General features: G+C 42.7%; 1 protein-coding gene across 8 annotated transcripts in view; it reads left to right on the top strand.

The window, feature by feature from the left end:
- Positions 1 to 2,085: 2,085 nt before the first annotated feature.
- Positions 2,086 to 6,952, top strand: part of AHI1 (Abelson helper integration site 1) — a 247,157-nt gene continuing 242,290 nt past the window's right edge. For 4 of the 8 annotated variants that reach the window (XR_013830781.1, XR_013830782.1, XR_013830783.1 and 1 more), the window contains exons 1-2: positions 2,087 to 2,245; positions 2,627 to 2,689. The gene's annotated coding sequence lies outside the window, so the exon portion shown is untranslated. Of the gene's footprint in view, positions 2,246 to 2,626; positions 2,690 to 6,952 lie in introns of all 8 variants that reach the window. The other 4 variants (XR_013830784.1, XR_013830785.1, XR_013830786.1 and 1 more) reach the window with 2 other exon arrangements.

Below are 6,952 nucleotides of genomic sequence, written 5' to 3'. Positions count from 1 at the left end.
ACAACTCTACACATTGTTTAGGTCTTTACTTAAATGTCACTTCTGCTATGAAACATTCCCTGACCACACATACACACACACACACACACGCATACCTCTATAAGCTATTGTGAGGTCCAGGCAAGAGATGATAGCAGGTGTACATCTCATCCAGTCTGATAGACTGGGGAATGTGTTATTAAAATGCCTAATAACGAGCAGCTAGAGTTATAACCTCTCTTTGTAAAGTGGGTCCTTACGTCACAGTTGTGAGGACAGATGAAAAGTACATAAAACACCTACAATGCAAAGCCAATATATGTCATCTATTATTCATTCAACAAATGTTTATGAAGTACCAACTACTTGATATGTACTGTGGTAGATACTGGGGCTTGGAAAGTTAAGGTATAATGCAAACAATTAAAATATAACTTACAGAATCAGTATCCAATGCATAACAAGATATATAGCAGGAATGTTTGGTGAAATCAGTCAACCTGGTTAAGATTCAAAGGATGGACAACATTTGGGCTGAGACATGGAGAAGCAGGAGTTTACAAGGAAGGATTCTTCAGGGAGAGGGGACAATATGCAAGAACTGGGGCATGAAAGGGTATGGATTGTTTTGCATGGTAAACGTAATTCAATATTGCTAAAGCATAAAATTGAAACAATGCAATGAGAGATGAAACTAGTCAGGGAGATGCAGTGTCTTGTATCCTAGGCAAAGTAACTCGACTTTCTCCTACAGATCATCTTTGAATAATTTTCAGGAGAGTGGTATTATCAGACTTACATTTTTAGTGAGGTCATTCTGGTAGCAGTGTGCAGAATGGAATTCAGTGATCAAAACTGGAGTCAAGAGACTGGTAAAGAGGCCAGCTCACAATAATCCCTGTGAGAAGTGATGAAACTTGGCAGGAGGCAGTAGAGTTAAGATGGACAGACTATACCCTGGGGGGGGGGGTGTTAAAAAGGTAGAATGGACCTGATTTGATGTTAAGAGGCATTTAGGTTGGTCTACAGGCATTTAACTAGAACACTGGGAGGATAAAACCAAGACAGAGATCCAGAAAGAGAATTAGATTTTAAGTGGAAAGATGAACATCCATTGGATTGGTAATATTTCTCACTGACTTGAGAAATTTCTCACAGGATTTAGAGAAACAAATGAGATATGCTTTGTAGGGTGTGGTGATGCTAATAGCAATGGAAAAGCAGGCCTCCAAAGAAATATGCATAATGCTCTTACCGTACAAACGAAGCAACAGGTTTTAGTGTGTGACTACAACTGCAGAAAATTCAAGAGTCCGGGAGTGACTTGACTAGTATTTTTCCATCCCTGGTGACTCAGAGCTAAAGATGGCGCTGTGGCAAAAATTAGAAGATGGGAGGGGGCACTGGGTGTAGCAAAAGATGACTTTTGGGGGGTTGCTGTTCTGCTTTAAACACATAGTGAGATAACTCAGCACCAGATGAATCGTGGACAATTTCTTCCTTAAGATTTGGTCTGTAGTACAACTCTGCATTCTCCACGCTTAAAAGGAGCTTTCATTTCGTGGGCGCGATCGCCTGGGGGGTGACGAGAGTGTTTCTTTGCCTCATTCATATTTCCTAGCTTTGGCGGGTTCCATCACAGCCTCCATCTCGCTTTGCCACCTCCCGTTTTTCCCAGCGCTGGCTATAGTTCTGAGGAGCAGAGCGCTTCTTCGGGGCGACAGTGGGGACACGAGCAGGCTCCGAGAAGCACCTGAACATTTCCATGGTCCCTTCGCGCTCCAGAGGGAACGCATTCTTTCTCTTTGGAGGGCGGCGGCCTGGAGCTTCCCGCGCGGGCGCGAGGAGTCCAGCGCTCGGCCCCTGAGCGCGTGCCCGGCCGCAGCCTGAGGGCCCGCGGGCGTGCGCGCGCGCGCGTGCGCGCCCGGCCTCCGTTCCGCAGACGCCGCGACGCAGCGCCTCTGGGCCCAGGCTTAGGTAGCGCGGGGGCGGGGCCGCGGGAGGGGGCGGGGCCGCGGAGGGGCGCCGAGGTCCGGCAGAGGTCCCGGCGGTGAGTCGACGCCGCATCGGTTGTCATGGGAACGGCGGCGTAGGCAGGCGCTGACGTCAACTGGCGGCGCGCTGCCCGCACTGCGGCACCCAGCGGGCGCTCAGAGCCGGAGTGTCTGGCGGCTGGGGAGGCGGTGCGGCCGTCTAGGTCTCAGCCCACCCCGCACGGTCCCGGCGTCGACTCCGGAGGGACCCTGGGCAGGTCTGCGCCCTCTTCGTGAGTACCCTGCAGGCCTGCTGGTGGCGGGAGCCCGGGCTCGGGCGCTCGGCCTGCCCTGGCCCTCTTCGGGGACAGTGGCGTGGAGGGCTGCTCGGGTCCTAAGGCGCGGGGGCGGCGGGCCGGGGAGGCCGGGCGGGGGCTGCCCTGCACCACTGCAGTCTGACCCGCCGAGCGCGGCAGAGTGGAGGGATGGGGTTTCCGAGAGTTACCTCTTCGTACTTAACTTTTCATCTCCCATTCCTGGACTCCTTTTCTCCGGAACGCTGAGCGTGGTGTCGTGAAAGAGTGAATGCAATCTTTGCCTTTCCTATTCCCGGTTCTGGTTTAACAGCGTTTAAATCAGATGCGCACTAAGTACGTACGTTTATTTCCTTTTAGGGTGTCAACCTGGTGCTGAATCTTGAACCCGTGAAATACCTTCCTAATTACATCTGAGAAAAGGTGATCGATGTGTTACGTTTCTAAGAGTATAGTTACATTAACAGGGTCGTTTCGATATGTATACAAATAGAAGAAAACGTATACTATTTAGGAATCCCTGCCAAATGGCTGTGCTACATTTCCGCATTACTGTGGAAACATCTACTGACTGGAGCATATGGCTTCTCCTTCTTTTGAGAAAAGGATGCTAACAGTTTTTCCACCTGTTGCGTTTACGATTGCTGTTACTGCTTGGGCGTTCCGGAAGAAGATTGCTTATTATGAGCGCTCTGAGAAATTAAATATATATATATATATATTTGAAAGAAGTTCAAATACCAGAAGTTTTTTTAATCGTATTTAGAACCTTATATATTTATGGAGACTATTCTGATATATTAGTTTAATTATGTATACGGGTTTTGTTTGTTTCCTTTTATCCCGTGCTGTAAAATTCGGTCAAGGAGCGAATCATCCAAGCCTCTGCTTTTTCTTCCCTTGATCTTTAGTCATTTATTGGCTGATAATCAGGCGTTTAGAGAAAACATAAAATGAGATGAAATGTAATGCAGTTAATTTCCCTATTTTGTATCTCTTAGCAGGTCCTGTAAAAGGGTTTGTGAGGGAGAAACTTTTAAATATAATGACATATATGATTCACAGATGTCATTTTAAGTTTGACCTTAATTTTTGCTGATGATCTTATCAAATATTAGTCATTCTATAATGTATTTGCCATAGTACACATTACCATTTAGAGATGATCATTTCTGTAATGTATTTGCTATGTTTATCATTACATTAATATTAGTGTTTACTAATTGGATTGTACGTTAGACTACTAAATAGTAGTAAACAATGTGAATACATAATTTATTTAATATTTTTTGTCTATCGCATAATTGTTTATTTTTAATACTATAATAATGGACATAAAGTAATGGGCCGGCCACTGTGCTGATAACTTTGCTTTTCAGTATTTCCTTTTCTCCTTACAATAAAGTAGGTGCCGTTTTAATTTCCCAGACAAAAAAAAAAAAAAAAAAGCTTAAGCCTGACTCATTTTGACCCTAGAACCATTATTACTGCCCCCCCCCCCCACTTTTAAAATGGGATACATAGATGAAGAGAGCACAGGCCTAGCGCTCCACAGCTAGCAGTTTGGTGGGGGACGGTCACAGAAGGTTTTACCAGAGTGAAAATTCAAGGCCTAGGTAGGAGGTATGAAGATCAAGGTGCTGTCGGAGCACAGAGGAGACATATTTAACGATTGCTGTTACTACTTGGGCTTTCAGGAAGAAAATTGCTTGTTATGAGGACTCTGGGAAATTTAAAAAATATACATTTGAAAGAAATTCAAATACCAAAAGTTTTTAAAACCATCTTCAGAATCTTGTTTATTTATGGAGACTGTCTCTAACCCCTCAAAGTTAGTGAGCTCCCTAGAGAAGATACTGATACTGACCTGGATCCTTGGACTCTTTCATCAATAGAAATTGATACGAGGGCAGACAAAAAGTTTAGGTGAGGCTTTATTGGGACTTCTGTTGTTTCACGAGGGAGTGAAAACGGGAAACTGGGTGGTGGGTTGGGATGTGGGGCAGAGCTGGTTCCTTAAATGGGGAGAGGTTGGGGCCAGATTTGTGGGCTGGGCTGGAGGCGTGGCTTAGGTGTTCTGCCCACCCCATTGGTGGTGCTGTGTGCAGGGATCCTGCACAGTATGCTGCTGCTTTTGTTCCCAGCACCTCAGAAGTTGGGTTTTGGCCCTTTTGTATCTTACTGTTCATGATTTTGCCCCAACTGTGCATGCATGCAGTTGTTTTTAGTCCCTTATAGTTTATGTTTGTCCAGGTGCAGACACACCAGTAAAGGGACCCAGGTCCCAGGTCTTAGCCTGTGTCAAAGGATAGTTAGGAGTTAGAGAGACTCTATCCTAACTCTAAGAGAGGAAGGGCATTTTTCAGGAGAGAGGGGTGTATGTGTAATGGTACAAAGGCAAGAAAGAGTTTGGCACGTTTGAGGGCCTGCAAGTGGTTTCACAGGGCTGGAGCCCACAGTGTGGAAGTGTGGCTAGAGAAGGGGAGGTGGAGAAAGGCAAGGGGTCATTTCACTAGTAGCTTTGGACCCCAATGGGAAGGACCTCATGTTTTCCAGTATTGGGAGCTACTGAAGAGTTCTAAACAAAGAAATGATTCCATCACATTTGTATTTTAGAAAATTCCTCTGGTGGTTTATTTTTTAAGGGTAGTGTGATGGAGGCATGGAAACAGTCTTAAAACAAACAGCAAAATCCTTCCATAGTCTTTCTGTACCTCATAGCTACTGCCTCATGTCACTGCCTGTGCAGGGTGGAGGGAGACAGTTGGAAGCAGAATTGTAGAAAGAATTATCTACACATTTCTTCTACAGGTCTTACCTTCCATTCATTCCTCCACCTGTGGCTGCCAGGTTTCTGTCCCTCTACAAAAAGCTTTGCACATGTGACTTCCTGACTGCAGATCCAGTGGACACTCTTCAAACCTTGCAAGAACTCTTGGTACCACACAGTGTAGACCACTTCTTTCTTGAAACTCTTTTTCCTTTGGTTACTTCTCCCAGTTTTTCATCTATCTCCCTGATGTCTTTTTAGTGTATTTTGTGGGCTCCCGGAATTCTGTGTTTGGCCCTTTTTTTTCTTGCAACCATCACAAATATAAATAAATGATGCCCAAATCTTTAGACTCTTATCTCCTTGCTGGATTACTATATCACCTACCAAACATAAACTGATTTTATATATATATATATTTATATGAATCTCCATACACACACACACACACACACACACACGCACTCTCTATGTGTATACAGTAATAATAGCTATCATTTTTGGAGAGCTTGCCATGCTCTAGGCATTGTGCCTAGTGTTTTACCTGCATATTCTTATTTCATCTTTACAAAAACACTGTAAGTGATTTACTGTTATCATTGTCTTTTGAAAGAGTAGGAAATTGAGATTAATCTACTGACAGGTAGAACTGAGATTTGAATCCAAGAATCTGACAATAGAGCCAATGCTTATAGCTGCTTAATACCCGCCAGATATCCAGCTCAACATGCCCCGCTAAAGCTCACTGAGCGACCCATAAGAAGTATCTATTATAATTGTAGCTAATGTTATTGATGCTTGTTCTAAGGCACTGTTTTAACCTTTTAATCATTTAACTCTTATAACAGCCCTTTGAATAGTCACTGTTAGACTGATTTTACAGATGAGGAAACATGGCCCAGCCCATACAAGTAACCGTGGGAGATTACAGTAATTCCAGGACTTGTGTTTTAAACTACTTCACTACACTTGTGCTATACTGCACTATATTCCAATTAATGATACTACTGGTCTAATTATTTCCTTTTGAAAAAGATGAGAATCATCCTTGACTCTTTGTTCTATCTCTTCAGTAGTTTTTATTTAATCTGTCTAAAATGTCATACATTTTCTGCTCAAGATAAAACAGAAGAATATAAGTAAACCTTTTCTTGATGACTCAGTCATAATATAGTTCAGCTATTTTCCTATATATTGAATCACCATGGAATACTATAAATATTAAATCCTTATTTGCTTTATTTTTTTTTTTTCTACTTATGTGCTGTCAGGTTTCAATTACTGATACAGTTGTCTTTGCAGCCTCTCTCTTTTCTAATTTGGGGTAGATTGGAAAGATGATCAGGCTTATTGGATCTGTTATCTTCTAGAAAGAGTTAATGCTGTTTCCTATCAATAAAGAATAGGAGGTTTTACTCTGTGTATTTAATGTTGTCTATTTTGTCTGTATACCGGATAGTTGTTACAGAAGTTAACTCACATAATTAGTGTATTTGTATAATCATTATTTTCTTTCTAGCATTTGTTATCAGACTTTTCTGTCCAAATTACTCCTAATACTAAAGGAACACGAATGTGGATCCCCAGGGATCTGCAACCTTAACTGATAATTGTTGAGTCAAATCAATTTTTTTTTAACAGTCTTCATTTTTATTCTTAAAAATGTATGCATATTGTGTTCTAATGTGAGAATTAATGTCTGTTTTGGACACACACCCTCATCTTTTACAAAAACTGGAAATTTAAGAGTATATATACTGAGTTTATCCATGGTTTTGATACACAGTGAAACACACCCAGGTATTTATTTGAGAAGATGGAATGAATGCTTGTGCTTAACCTTCTCTGTTGCAGCATTTTCAGTGGCAGGTACAGAAATATTTAAATTATCTGTGAATGTGCTACCCAGAAGCATA

The sequence above is a fragment of the Stenella coeruleoalba genome (assembly GCF_951394435.1).
Source record: "Stenella coeruleoalba genome assembly, chromosome: 12".
In the NCBI taxonomy this organism is placed as follows: Eukaryota; Metazoa; Chordata; class Mammalia; order Artiodactyla; family Delphinidae; genus Stenella; species Stenella coeruleoalba.
This window is presented reverse-complemented; position numbering and strand designations above follow the sequence as displayed.